Raw genomic sequence first — 16,200 nt, 5'->3', positions numbered from 1 at the left:
GGGAGAATATACAGATAGCACCCATAGTCAGGACTGAACCCGGGCCTCTGGCGTGGTAAGGCAACATTAGTACTGCTGCACCACTGTCCCACCCTCTGTCTCAGAATGATTTGTGAAACCTCTGAAGCTTCAATAAGAATATTGGGTATGTGTTGACCTCTAAATTATGTTTCCCAGTCACATGATACTGGGGTATAAGACCAGACCTCTTTGCAAGCCTGCTCAATGTATACATGGAATGTTATTTTCAATCAAAGAAAAATAAAGTTACACGAGGCCACATGCTACGGATGACAAAATGTGACAAAAGAAACTGAGATTACTTCATTGCCATATCATAATGTGCAGTTGATGACAAAACTACAATTACCACTGCAATTGAAAATGGAAGCATAATACCGTACCCAATGGGTGTTATTTCAAAGGAAAATGACAATGCCATTGACTATCTGTTGCAGTCAATGCAGATAAGGTAAAGCTTCTTAAAAATGTACAAAGAAATTTAGTAGAAATGTCATAACTGAAAACTTGAAATCTTTTTAACCTTTTTTTTACCCTTTAAAATATTTTGTTCTTTATCCTATATCCCAAATGTGAAATGTGTAAAATAAAATCAGCATAGCTCTTTGCCAAAAATGTACAAGGTGACATTTCAAGAGCTGTTTCTGTCTTTTTTCCAAATCGCACAATTTGTATTCCACACAGGAATTGTAGTATCTTGTTACACAGACAATAGACATTCACCCTTTTGAGTTTACTGTCGCTCCAACTAATGCAATCCTGTCAGCCTTGGTCACTTGTTCCATCCATATAACCTTGCTAATTTTTCTCCATCAAATTTCTATTCATTTCCCTTGAATGTCTTGATTGTGTTTGTTCTCACCTTCTCCCAAAGGCAGCAAATCACTCTTTCAAATTGGCTTTGACTATCACAGGCAAGAACAAACTAGGAGATTTCATACAGAAGGAAGAACAATAAATTCCTCAGACATCTGAAATGGTTTGGAGTGGAACAGACCTGTACAAAATGAATGTGATGTACAAATCAAACCTAGGATCAATATCCTCACAAGAGATGAATTGGTTTGTGTGGAAGTTGAACTGATTTGATTGGGAGAGGGCACCAGTAAACCAAGTTGGACCGAGTCTAGAAGTGACAATATATGCATCAGAGTAAATGTAGTTCAGTAAGAAGGTTCAGATGGTGAATGATTGTGGCAAAGAAAATGGTAAATTGTTCGTGTTCTGAAAAATCATTCCAAAACTATAACAAATGTTAATGATCATTTCTAGTGCACACACAGTAACATTAAAACAATTCAAAGTATATTAAAAAAAAACAGAAAAACAATTGGATGGATATAAAGAATAAGTAAATTAACACAAATTTCCCTAGGTCCATTGTAACAGCTCCCACCATTCATATTAAAAGAGATAGAGTTCCCATGTCCGATCTAGTCTTGTGTTGGTTGTTGAAATGCATTTCAACTTTATGATGAGTGATACTTTGGAAAGCAGTCAACACATGCTTGTGAACAGCTGCTTGCAAGGTTGGGAAGTCTACGGTGGATCCATCGACCCGAGACTCAACATGAGAAAAGCTTGAAGCCCCTCCCCCATCTTCTCACCATAACTGCAAAATCTCTCCTTTCAGATACTTTTCCACAACCCTTTGAACTCTACAGTTTGCAGCATAGTGTGACAGCAGATAGTGCATCTGTCTCACAGCTCCAGCGACCAGTGTTCAATCCAGACATCCGGTGCCATCTGTTTGACCTTCTCCCTGTGACCATGTGGATTTCCTTTGGGTGCTCTGGTTTCCTTCCATATTCCAAAGGTGTGCTGGTTGGCAGATTAATTGTCTTCTGGAAATTACTTCTATATAGGTGATTAGTTTGTGAATTGGGGGAAGTTGATGGGCATATTACAGACAATTAGTTGCTGGGAATTGTGGAGAAATGGGATTGATGAGATAGCATAGAACTGGCATGGACTTGAATGACCAACTAGCTAATTACAAGGAAATGTGAAAATCTGAAAATAATATAAGATATGAAAATATTTAAATTACCTCCCTGACAAAACATTCTAGCCCTGAAATATTCACTGTGAGAAAAACATGATGCCTTTTGTTCTTCTGCCACACCTTCATCATATATTCCTAATTTTATTTCCAATGGGGGCAGTTTCTCTTTATCCTTCGCAATCCTGTTGTACCAATGAGAACACATTCAGATTGTTTGGTCTTTCCTACTAACTACAAGGCATAGTTTTGGTAAATCTCACTTCTGTCCCTTATCTAAAGCATTCACATCTTTACTAAAGTGTTGGCACAAGTGTTGGCCTTCCTAAATGACTGGCACAGTGGTAGAGTTGCTGCCTTACAGTGCCAGAGAACCAGGTTTGATCTTGAACATGGGTGCTGTCTGTACAGAGTTGTACATTCTCTCTGTGACGTGTTGTTTTGCTCCAAATGCTCCGGTTACCTCCCACATTCCAAAGACGTACAGGTTTGTAAATGAAATGGCTTCTGTAAAATTGTAAATGGTCCCTAGTGTGTAGGATAGTGCTATTGGAAGGTCCCGTTTCCATGCTGTATCTCTAAGGCCCAAAGTAAAGTCTACAGTGTGCCAGCTAGAACCAAGCACAATATTTCAATAATGTTAGAATTTGTGTTGTGTAAATCTTAATTTGACTTCCTTTCCTGTGTATTCGATGTTTCTGAAAAAGCAAAGAACCTGCAAGCATTTTTTTCTTAATTCTCAAACGGTGAACTATGCTCAAATAGCCCCAGATATCTCCATTCTAATACCCACCTAGATTTATGCTTTATGATATATATTGGGACTTTTAAGACAGTTTTAACAAAACATAGTGAAAAATATATCAAGGTTATTTCTATTTATGAAAATTGTAACTTACCTATTATCTGAATGGTGGCTAATTAGGAAAAGGGGAGATGCAACGAGACCTGGGTGTCATGGTACACCAGTCATTGAAAGTAGGCATGTAGGTGCAGCAGGCAATGAAGAAAGCGAATGGCATGTTAGCATTCATAGCAAAAGGATTTGAGTATAGGAGCAGGGAGGTTCTACTGCAGTTGTACAGGGTCTTGGTGAGACCACACCTGGAGTATTGCGTACAGTTTTGGTCTCCTAATCTGAGGAAAGACATTCTTGCCATAGAGGGAGTGCAGAGAAGGTTCACCAGACTGATTCCTGGGATGTCAGGACTTTCATATGAAGAAAGACTGGATAGACTCGGCTTGTACTCGCTAGAATTTAGAAGATTGAGAGGGGATCTTATAGAAACTTACAAAATTCTTAAGGGGTTGGACAGGCTAGATGCAGGAAGATTGTTCCTGATGTTGGGGAAGTCCAGAACAAGGGGTCACAGTTTAAGGATGAGGGGGAAATCTTTTAGGACTGAGATGAGAAAAACATTTTTCACACAGAGAGTGGTGAATCTCTGGAATTCTCTGCCACAGAAGGTAGTTGAGGCCAGTTCATTGGCTATATTTAAGAGGGAGTTAGATGGGGCCCTTGTGGCTAAATGGATCAGGGGGTATGGAGAGAAGGCAGGTACAGGATACTGAGTTGGATGATCAGCCATGATCATATTGAATGGCGGTGCAGGCTCGAAGGGCTGAATGGCCTACTCCTGCACTTTTTTCTATGTTTCTATGTTTAAGGAATTTTTTGTAACTTACTTTTTTAAGGAATGAAATGCATAGATTGCGGGATGAATTTTGTTGAATAAAAGTGCTGAATAAAGTGTTTGTCAAATAGAAGTAATTTGTTTCATTTATGACAAATAAATATTTCATTTGTCACTTATAAATGTGTTTTGGTCCCAGCCTCAACGTTAAGCCACCTTTGACGTGGTCACGGAATGCAATAGCACCTTTGGAGTTAAAATCATAACTTCAGCAAAGGTTTTAAATTCCTTGCTGTTGTCATTTTTTCTTGCCCGAGTCAGACATCTTTCCATATTTAGAGTAATTATTCTGTCTTTTCTGTGGCAATAGATGAATCAGTGGTAAGGGTCATTATTTGAAAATCCATTATGTGTACTATATCAGGAAACAGACAAAATGAAGAAATATCTGAAAATAGCTGGTGCAAAAAGAGTTATTTTCTCAATTACCCCTTTTTTTAACCACCGTAAACCTGCAGCACACCAATTCAACTGCAATTTGGGTAAAACAGTCCGCTTTTATTTTGCTTTTTGACAATCTGGTTAGAATAATAAGTGGAATTGCGCTGTCATTGGCTCTTTGTTTTCAATCGGCAATTCTATACTTAGGAAATCCTTTATATTGTATTCATTTTCCCCTATTAAATGACGTTAATGATGTCAAGAATCAGTAACAATTATAGATTTGACTTGGATATAGAGAGATCCTAGAACAGAAAGCAATACCACACCAGAACAGGTCCTTCACCTAACATGTCTGTGCCGACCATGATGCCAAACTAACTAGTTGCATCTGCCTGCACATGCTCCACATCCATCTATTGCCTACCTCTTTATGTGTTTGTTTAAAAGCTTCTTAAATATTGCGGTCATATCTGCTTCTACCATCTCCCTCGGCAGCACATTGCAGACACCTATAACCTTCTGTATTAAAATAAAAAGGCTCACAAATCTGCTTTAAACTTTCCCCCTCTCACCTTACAGTTATACCCACTAGTATTTGACAATGTTGTCTTGGATAAAAAAATCTATCTGTCCTATATATGTCTCTCATAATTTGAAATATTTTTATTGGGTCTCCCCTCAGCCTTTGACACTCGAGGAAAAGAAACTAAACTTTGTCCAAACTCTTCTTATAGCTAATGCACTCCATTCTAGGCTACATCCAGGTGAACCTCTTCTGCACCCTCCATGGTCTCCATATCCTTCCTATAGTGTGACAAGCTGAACTGTACACAATACGTAACATGTGGCCTAAACCAAATTTTCACATTGCTGCAACATGACTTCCAACTTTTATACTCAATGGCGTAACCGATGAAGGCAAAGATGCCGCATGCCTCCTTTACACTCCATCCACTTACGTTGCCACTTCTAAAGCATTACGGACTTGCTTGCCAACATTCCTCCATACATCAGCATGGTGATAGAGTGGCAGAACGCTAGAGTTGCTGCCTTACAGCGCCAGAGACTGTACGGAGTTTGTACATTCTCCCTATGACTTGCGAGGGTTTTCTCCAGCAGCTCCGGTTTTCTGCCACACTCCAAAGATGTACAGCTTTGTAGGCTTGTTGGCTTAGTAAAATTGTAAATTGTGTGTAGGATAGTATTTGCAGGAATCGCTGGTCAGTGTGACCTCGTTGGGCTGAAAGGCCTGTTTCCATGCTGTATCTCTAAAATAAAACAAAACTAAATTGATGTCCCAAAGGGTCCTGTCATGAACTGCAAACTTTTATAATAATAATAATAATGCATTTTATTTGCTGGCGCCTTTCTGGACACCCAAGGACACCTTACAGGACATAAAATCACAATACATTTATCAATATTAAAATCAAGTTGATTAAAAACATAAAAACAAGCAAAACAAACAAAAAAAAAACATTTAAAGTCATTAAAATCAGGGTGAACATGGTGGATGTTATGTCGGGTATGCTAATCTAAACAGGTGTGTTTTGAGTTGTGATTTGAATTGATCGATAGTGTCCAGGTGGCGGATGGGAGGTGGGAGAGTGTTCCAGAGAAGTGGGGCAGAGCAGCTGAAGGCTCTGGCACCCATGGTGCTGAGTCTAAATGTGGGGACAGTTAAAATTGCAGCTGAGGAGGAACAAAGTGACCGGGAAGGAGTGTATGGTAGCAGCAGGTCAGAGAGGTATTGGGGAGCAAGGTGGTGTAGGGCTTTGAAGGTCAACAGTAAAATCTTGTAGTTAATCCGGTGGTGCGCAGGGAGCCAGTGGAGCTGAGTGAGGATGGGTGTGATGTGGTCCGATGATCTGGTGCGGGTGATGATCCGGGCTGCAGAGTTCTGAATGCATTGGAGGCGATGAAGAAGTTTATTGGAGGTGCAAGTGAGGAGGGCGTTGCAGTAATCGATGCGGGATGTGACCAGAGCGTGGATGAGGACTTTTGTATTGTCTTTGGAGAGGGAGGGGCGGAGTCTGGAGATGTTGCGGAGATGAAAGTATGCAGAGCGTGTGATATTGCTGATGTGGGGACCAAAGGAAAGTATACTGTCCAGAATGACGCCGAGACTTTTGACATGGGAGGAGGTGGGTATGGGTGAGCCATCAACTGAAATGGTGAACGGGTGGGTTTTGGAGAGTGTGGACTTTGAGCCAATTAGCATTATTTCTGTTTTATTTCCATTGAGTTTTAGAAGGTTGAGTGACATCCAGTTGCTGATAGCTTGAAGACAGGTGGTGAGGGCAGTTGGGGGAAGGGAGGTGTTTGGTTTTGTGGAGAGGTAAAGTTGTGTATCATCGGCATAGCAGTGAAAATTGATTCCAAAATGACGGAGAATATTGCCAAGAGGTTGAATATAGATGATAAAAAGCAGTGGCCCCAACACCGATCCCTGAGGAACACCATGGGTGACTGTGGCAGTTATGGATGTGACTTTATTTCCCTGGATGAACTGTTTTCTGTCGTGTAGATAGGACCTGAACCAAGTAGTGCATTGTTGTTGATGCCGGTGGCAGATAGACGTTCCAGAAGAATTGGGTGGGAGATGGTGTCAAAAGCTGCTGTGAGGTCGAGGAGGATCAGGATGGATAAGTGGCCGGTGTCAGCTGTTTTGATCAAAATGCATCATCTGTCACATGTGTGGATTAAACTCCAATGTCTCCACCCAAATTTCCAGCTGATTTATATCCTGCTCTATCAGTTAATAACCTTCCTAACTATCCATTACGCCATCGATTTTTGTATTAAACACGAGCTGGATATAAAGTAAATATTCATTGGAATAAAGAAAACTAGGGCATTTTACTTCAATGAAAGATATTCTTTGTGATTGTAGTTTGGACAATTGACTACAAGCTTCTTAAAGTCTCAATTGACTGTATTTATAATGGGACTTATTCATCCCAAGTCGAACATTTATGTTCAGTGATGTAATGGTTTGTTCCATATATTTTCCATATATTTTCCAGGGAGGATAGGGTGCCACAGCATTTCAATATTGACCTACATACTCAGTTAAATGCTGTCTTGATATAATTCGGTCTGATTAATTAAGTTCCTTCACATTTACAAATATATGCAGAATAGTTAGCTTTAAACAGAATGTTTTTAAAAGCCGTATGTACACTTTAAAAGCACGAGCTAGACCAACTGGTAGTATGATTATACTTTAAAGAGGATGCCAAGATCTTGAAGTAGATGTAAAGGAGATAAATTAAAATTATATTAAAGATGAGCGACTTTAGTTATGCAGAGGCACTCGCAACTGGAATAATTTCTGGTGAAGCAGCGCAAGTTAATACAAGCATTCAAGGTCAATAAAGTTTTTGTTATTTAATGTATCAAAAACCGTTTGTACTGTCAATGGGGTCAGTAACCACACAGTGGAAAGGTAAGTTGCAAAAGAGCCAGGAGCGAGATACATTTTTATTTAAACTGTGGGTTTAATGATATGAATGCATTGATAAAAAGATTTTGGCAGCAGGTAGAATGATAAATTTTAAATTCCGATTAGATAAGAAGGGAAGAGAAGAAAGTCACAACAGTTTCAGGGGTGGGACTACTTTCATGGCTTTTCCGAAGACCATGAAGAATGACCATACTTTCTGAAGGATATCACTTCCATACTGGGTCTATGGCAGGTAGTAAGTGAATAAAACAAATAAAATGAATGAACTTATGTGATCCTATCCACCCCAATCTACTCACTGCAGATGCATTTGTCCATGAAAATATGTGTAGGTGTAATCACACAGACCTATTTTAAACAATGACTCTTCATTCTTCACCAAACTCCAATACTTGGACCTCTGTACATCCCTTTGCAACTGGATCCTTAACTTCCTCTTCAGCAGACCTGAAAACAGTGTCGTTTAGTAATAATGTGTCTTCCTCACTGATCATCAACACAGGTTCACTTCTTGGCTCTGCGCTTTGCCCTCTGCGCTACTCTCTCTACACCCTTGACAGTGTGGCTGAGGACAGGTCCAAAGTCATCTACATATGTGCTGAAGGTACACAAAAATGCTGGAGAAACTCAGCGGGTGCAGCAGCATCTATGGAGTGAAGGAAATAGGCGACGTTTCGGGCCGAAACCCTTCTTCAGACTGATGGGGGGTGGGGGGGAGAAGGAAGGAAAAAGGGAGGAGGAGGAGCCCGAGGGCGGGGGGATGGGAGGATGCTGTTTTATAAAATAAAAGTCACAAAGTTCTGGAGAACACAGCAGGTCAAGCAGCATTCTTCAGACTGATTGTGGGGGGTGGGGGAGAAAGTTAAAAGAGAGGCGGGGCAGGACAAAACATGGCAGCTAACAGCTGAACAGTATCTATGCTTAGATCCACTGCTGTAAGCTGAATTAATGCTGTAAGACCAGTTAGCCTTACATCGGTAGTGGGAAAGATGCTGGAGTTGATTAATAAAGATGTTATAGCAGCGCATTTGGTAAGCAGTGAAGGATCGGTCAAAGCCAGTATGGATTTATGAAGGGGATTTCATGCTTGACTATTCTTTTGAAATTTTTTGAGGATGTAACAAGTTGATTCGATAAGGGAGAGCCAATGGATGTATCTGGACTTTCAAAAAGCCTTTGACATGGTCCCACACAAGAGATTAGTGTGCAAAATTAGAGCACATGGTATTGGTGGTACGGTATTGACATGGATAGAGAACTGGTTGGCAGACAGGAAGCAAAGAGTAGGAATTAACAGATCCTTTCAGAATAGCAGGCAGTGCTAGTAGGGTGCCGCAGGGCTCGGTGCTGGGACTCTCCTGCACCTTTTTTCTATGTTTCTATGTTTAAGGAATTTTTTGTAACTTACTTTTTTAAGGAATGAAATGCATAGATTGCGGGATGAATTTTGTTGAATAAAAGTGCTGAATAAAGTGTTTGTCAAATAGAAGTAATTTGTTTCATTTATGACTAATAAATATTTCATTTGTCACTTATAAATGTGTTTTGGTCCCAGCCTCAACGTTAAGCCACCTTTGACGTGGTCACGGAATGCAATAGCACCTTTGGAGTTAAAATCATAACTTCAGCAAAGGTTTTAAATTCCTTGCTGTTGTCATTTTTTCTTGCCCGAGTCAGACATCTTTCCATATTTAGAGTAATTATTCTGTCTTTTCTGTGGAAATAGATGAATCAGTGGTAAGGGTCATTATTTGAAAATCCATTATGTGTACTATATCAGGAAACAGACAAAATGAAGAAATATCTGAAAATAGCTGGTGCAAAAAGAGTTATTTTCTCAATTACCCCCTTTTTTTACCACCGTAAACCTGCAGCACACCAATTCAACTGCAATTTGGGTAAAACAGTCCGCTTTTATTTGGCTTTTTGACAATCTGGTTAGAATAATAAGTGGAATTGCACTGTCACTGGCTCTTTGTTTTCAATCGGCAATTCTATACTTAGGAAATCCTTTATATTGTATTCATTTTCCCCTATTAAATGACGTTAATGATGTCAAGAATCAGTAACAATTATAGATTTGACTTGGATATAGAGAGATCCTAGAACAGAAAGCAATACCACACCAGAACAGGTCCTTCACCTAACATGTCTGTGCCGACCATGATGCCAAACTAACTAGTTGCATCTGCTGCTGGGAAAGATGCTGGAGTTGATTAATAAAGATGTTATAGCAGCGCATTTGGTAAGCAGTGAAGGATCGGTCAAAGTCAGTATGGATTTATGAAGGGGATTTCATGCTTGACTATTCTTTTGAAATTTTTTGAGGATGTAACAAGTAGAATCGATAAGGGAGAGCCAATGGATGTATCTGGACTTTCAAAAAGCCTTTGCCATGGTCCCACACAAGAGATTAGTGTGCAAAATTAGAGCACATGGTATTGGTGGTTCGGTATTGACATGGATAGAGAACTGGTTGGCAGACAGGAAGCAAAGAGTAGGAATTAACAGATCCTTTCAGAATAACAGGCAGTGCTAGTAGGGTGCCGCAGGGCTCGGTGCTGGGACTCCAGTTGTTTACAATATATATTAAAGATTTAGATGAGGGAATTTAATGGAAAATCTTGCAGATGGTACAAAGCTGGGTGACAGTGTGAGCTGCGAGCAGGATGCTATGAGGCTGCAAGGTGACTTGGGTAGGTTGGGTGAGTGGGCAGAAGCATCGCAGATGCAGTATAATGTGGATAAATGTGAGGTTATCCATTTTGGTGGCAAGAGCAGGAAGGCAGATTATTATCTGAATGGTGTCAGATTAGGAAAAGGGGAGGTGCAACAAGGCCAGGGTGTGCTTGTACATCAGTCACTGAAAGTAAGCATGCAGGTACAGTAGGTAGTGAAGAAAGCTAATGGCATGTTGGCCTTCATTGCGAGAGGAATTGAGTTTAGTAGCAAGGAGGTCCTCCTGCAGTTGTACAGGGCCCTGGTGATACCGCATGAGGACTATTGTGTGCAATTTTAGTCTCCTAATTTGAGGAAGGACATTATAGCTATTGAGGGAGTACAGCGTAGGTTCACCAGGTTAATCCCCGGGATGGCAGGACTGACGTTTGATGAAAGAATGGGTCAACTGCGCTTATATTCACTGGAATTTAGAAGGATAAAAGGGGATCTTATAGAAACATAATTAAAAGTTGAATCTTGACCACTTCCTGTTTGTGCTTTATATTGATTTTAGAAAAAACGCTACCACGTACGGCTGAGATTTTTGGCCACCTTACTCAGAGTCCCCCTCCGCTCATCAGGTGCCAAGGATTTTTCCCATTGATGTAAAATAAAAGAGTTATTATTGTTTACATTTTTTTGAGATGCTCTCTCATGTCAATCACGCCATGAAGGCCTTGCCCCTTCTGTTGGGAGGGGGGGGGGACTAGAAAACCCAGAGGCGTGGCTCAGTCTCTGCAATATGGAGGAGGGAGAGGTCAGGACTTGCTGTCTTCAGTGGCCTTGCATCCTGCTTGAAATGGTATGAGACTGCACTTGAATTTGGTGGCCTTGCACCCTGCTTGAAATGGAATTTCAAGGAATAGCTGTGAGTCAACTGCCAGCCCACCAGCCGTGAGTGAGTGAACAGCACAACAGGCTTGAGTGGCTGAGCCACCAGCCCAAGAATCCAATGTCCATACTAACCCTCTGGAAACCAGTCCCTTCAGCCCACAACACCCATACAGCCCTCCCGTGTGATGCTGGGACCCAACGGGTCCCACTTATTCTAGTAGAAACATATAAAATTCTTAAAGGATTGGACAGGCTAGATGCAGGAAAAATGTTCCCGATGTTGGTGGAGTCCAGAACCAGGGGTCACAGTTTAAGAATAAAGGGTAGGCCATTTAGCACTGAGTTGAGGAATACCTTTTTCGCCCAGAGAGTTGTGAATCTGTGGAAGTCTGCCACAGAAGGCAGTGGAGGCCAATGCACTTGATGTTTTCAAGAGAGGGTTAGATTTAGCTCTTAGGGCTAAAGGAATCAAGGGATATGGGGGGGGAGCAGGGACGGTGTACTGAATTTAGATGATCAGCCATGATCATATTGAATGGTGGTGCTGGCTCGAAGAGCCAAATGGCCTACTCTTGCACCTATTTTCTATGTTTATATGTTTGGAGGGATATAGGCCTAATGCAGACAGGTGGGACTAGTGTAGATGGTCAACATGGGTAACTTGGGCCAAAGGGTATGTTTTCATGCTGTAGGACTCTATGACTCTATGCCTCTATGCATGAAGAATCAATGGGGTGTTTTCATGAACATTCTGTTTCTTCAAATATTTAGACAAGATCTTTGAAAGAAACAACCATTTATTTAGCTCCTTAACAAATATTACTGAAATGTCTCAAAGTACTTTGGGTGTAATGGATTACAGTGAAGTAATGGATTACTCTAAAGAATGCAAACAACAGTTGTTCATCAGTAGAATTAACTCTGGGTGGAAGGAATTGCTGAGAAGGATGCTCCAGGGATCAGTGATTAGAACACTAATGTTTCTAATTTGCATCAATTACTTAAATTCTGAAACAATGCAAATTAGTCATAGACTGATAATATGAAACAAGGAGATGCAGTAAGAGAGATATGGCAACCATTAATAAACAATTGAATTAAACTATGGATTTACCAAATGTATAAGAAACAAGCCAACCAAACAAGGAAATATGAAACTGCATGAAATAGAAAAAAACCAATTGAGACTATTATATGAAACAGATTGAAGTAGCTAAGCATAAATCTCAATGGAATTGGGGAACTTTCTGTCAGCACAGCCCTCAATACATCCAAACAATTCATTGCAACAATCAAATGACTGGTTCACTGCAGAACTCAGACAGCTCTGACGGTATTACAGGAGCGGGGATGCAGACCTCTACAGGCAGGCCAAGTACAAGCTGAGAAGAGGAATCAGAGCTGCCAAGGAAAGGTACTCTGAGAAGTTGAGGAGCAAGTTCTCAGCTAGTGACTCTTCTTCAGTTTGAAAGGGCTTGCAAGAAATTACCAGCTACAAGAGGAAAGCCCCCCGCTCTTTGGACAATCGTCAGCTGGCCAACGACCTGAATGAGTTTTACTGCAGGTTTGATCAGAAACATAACCCTGGTACCCCTTCCCCCCCCCTCAACCAACACAGCCACATCCCAGTCTACAAAGAATGGACCCTGCACCCTCTCCTTCCCATTCACCACTCCACACCTACTTAAGGCAAGACTCCAGTATGAAAAGACTGGACCATTTCCCACCCCAAACAACACTTCGCACCCACTCACAGCCTGACCTCATTCTGCAAAGACTGGGCCTTTCTACATCCACCCCCCTCCAATCACCACTGCACACCCAATCACCCACACCCTCTGTGCTGCACAACATAACAAATGGAGGAGGTGGAGAGGCTTTTCAGAGGACAAATGAGCCGGAAATCTCCAGGACCTGACAATGTTTCCCCCTCTTAAGCTCTGTTCCAAACAGCAGGCACCGGTCTATACAGACATTTTTAACCAGTCCCTGCAAACATGTACTGTCCCTGCCTGCTTCAATGTCTCCACTATTGTCCCTGTACTCAAAAAGGCAAGGATTACTTGCCTTAATGACTACAGGCCTGTAGCACTGACCTCTGTAGTCATGAAAACACTTGAAAGGCTTGTGCTGGCCAAGCTGAAAAGTATCACAAACTCCCTGCTGGACCCTCTGCAGTTTGCATATCTGGCCAATAGATCTGTGGATGATGCAGTCAACCTGAGCCTGCACTTCATCCTACAGCACCCAGACCACTAGGGGACCAATGCGAGGATCCTGTTTGTTGATTTTAGCTCTGCATTCAACACCATTGTGCCAGAGCTACTACATTCCAAATTTTCCGAGTTGACTGTCCCTGAACCCCTCTGTCGGTGGATTACCAGCTTCCTGACAGACAGGAAGCAGCATGTGAGGCTAGGAAAGCACATCTCGGACCCGCAAACGCTTAGCATAGGAGCACCGCAAGGCTGCGTACTCTCTCCTCTCCTCTACTCTCTCTACACCAACGACTGCACCTCTACAGACACCTCTGTCAAGCTTCTCAAGTTTGCGGATGACACAACCCTGATTGGACTGATCCAGGATGGGGAGGAATCTGCCTACAGACAGGAAGTGTCACAGCTGGCGTCCTGGTACTGTAGCAACAACCTAGAGCTCAATGCTCTTAAGACAGTGGAATTGATTGTAAACTTTAGGAGAGCTCCCCCTCCCCTCACCCCACTCACCATCAAGTCACATCTGTGGAGTCTTTTAAGTTCCTGGGAACCATCATCTCCAAGGACCTTAAGTAGGGGGCTTCCATCGACTCCAGTCAAAAAGCCACAACATAGGACGTACTTCCTACGGCAGCTGAGGAAGCACAATCTGCCACAGGCAATGATGGTCCAATTCTACACGGCCATCGTAGAGTCTGTTCTCACCTTCTCCATCATGGTCTGGTTTGGCTCAGTCACCAAGCACGACACCTGGAGGCTGCAGCGAATCATCCGATCAGCAGAGAAGGTTATTGGCTGCAACCTTCCCTCCATTGATGAACTGAACACTGCAAGGACCAGGAAGCGAGCGGGCAAGATCGTCTCTCACCCCTCTCACCCTGGCCACAAACTCTTTGAATCACTTCCCTCTGGAAAGCAACACGGATTGTCAAAGCTGCCACAGCCAGACATAAAAACAGTTTTTATTCAGGATTAGTTGCTCTACTCAACAGCCAAAAATCTGTAGCCTCCCTTTGACCTGGTATTTTGTTGGTTCACGCTTGATCAATGGTGTTTTATCATTAATGTTTTATTATTATTAATGTTTAGTGTTTTCTGAGTCATTCGTAACTGTTACTGTATGTCATGTTGTTACTTGTGGGCAGAGCGCCAAGGCAAATTCCTTGTATGTGAATACTTGGCCAATAAACTTACTTACTTACAGAGGGCCTGTCCCACGAGCATGCGAGTCCATGCGGCAAGCGCGACCTAAGCGACTCCATGCTTGATCTAACCAGAAGCGGGGGCCGCGCGGAGGTCGAGTGAGTGACATGAAGTGCGAGCGAAGTCCGCGGGAAGTTCGCGCGTGACGTACGGCGTCGAGGCGGCTGCGGGCCGGCAGGCCGTTGCCGCACGGAATTTTTGAACACGGTCAGTTTTTCGGAGCCCCGCGCAATGTCATGCCCAGCTCCGCACAACTCCATACGGCTCCGGCGATCGAAGTGGGACTGGCCCCGCGAGGCCGTACGGCTCAAGGGACCATGTTAGGTAGCGCTTGCGGCATGGAGTCGTTTAGGTCGTGCTTGCCACATGGAGTCGCATGCACGTGGGACAGGCCCTTTACTTACTTACTTAACGCACTCGGCCTCCCGCGGCGACCAGTGTTCACGGAAGGCCTCCAAAGTCCCCGTGGACACTGTGTGTTCCTTCTCCAGGGACACGTGGGCACGGACGTCGGCCTGAAAAAGGGGCAGGCAGCCGACCCCGGTATGGCTGTCGACTACCCGTTGCCTGGACCCACAAACCCATCTTGGACAGGCCCAGGAGCAGACCGACAGGGAGAACCCCGATCCCCTTCCCTCCCCACCCTCCTCCCTCTCCCCTCTGTATCGGATGCCCAAATATCAAGAGCGTGGTGCTAAAATGTAGCCAAAACTTGAGGAACAGCCCCTTCAGATAGTCGAACAGGGGCTGCAACCTCTCACACTGCATGTAGATGTGGAACACAGTCTCTTCCTCGCTGCAGAAGTGACAGATGGCTGGTGAGTCCGTGAACTGGCTCAAGTACCTGTTACAGGCCACAGCTTTGTGCAACACTCTCCAACGCAGGTCCCTGATGTAAATTGGTAGGACTCCCTTACAGAGAGACCTTCACTTGGGACCGCTCCCGCCGTCAGGTGGTAACACGGACCGCCAGGGTGTGTTTGGCTGGAAAATGAGGGCGAGGAAGTGTAGAGTGTGCAGGTGCAGCCTGTACAGTATTCGTCTCTCCGCATCATGGAACGGCAAGCTGGGCATCCCGGAAAGGCGGCTCATGTTGCAAGGGGCCAGCTCTCGGGAAGGGACCTGGGCCGTCGGTCGTATGAGCAATTTCGACCGAGCGGGGATAAGCTCGGTTGGAATCGCACCATGTGCATACCTCCCCTCGATACCCACCGTGAGATGAGAAGATCTTTTTTCACACAGAGAGTGGTGAATCTCTGGAACTCCCTGCCACAAAGGGTAGTCGAGGCCAGTTCATTGGCTATATTTAAGAGGGAGTTAGATGTGGCCCTTGTGGCTAAGGGGATCAGGGGGTATGGAGAGAAGGCAGGTACGGGATACTGAGTTGGATGATCAGCCATGATCATATTGAATGGCGGTGCAGGCTCGAAGGGCCGAATGGCCTACTCCTGCACCTAATTTCTATGTTTCTATGTTTCTATGTGACAGGGTGAGGTCCAGCCACAGCACCCCCCTCCCCCTGAGGGGCAGCGCCCTGGCTGGAGGTGACCAAATTCCTGGCTTTAAGTAGATCACGATAAAAGCCAGGCAACTCCTGCCTAGTGCATCGACTTATGCCCGCTACCGGGAGCCGTTCCTGGAGGCAGCACCCCGGCAGAA

The sequence above is a fragment of the Amblyraja radiata genome, chromosome 11, assembly GCF_010909765.2.
Source record: "Amblyraja radiata isolate CabotCenter1 chromosome 11, sAmbRad1.1.pri, whole genome shotgun sequence".
Lineage (NCBI taxonomy): Eukaryota > Metazoa > Chordata > Chondrichthyes > Rajiformes > Rajidae > Amblyraja > Amblyraja radiata.
The sequence above is the reverse complement of the archived record's forward strand: the minus strand, read 5'-3'. Positions refer to the sequence as shown.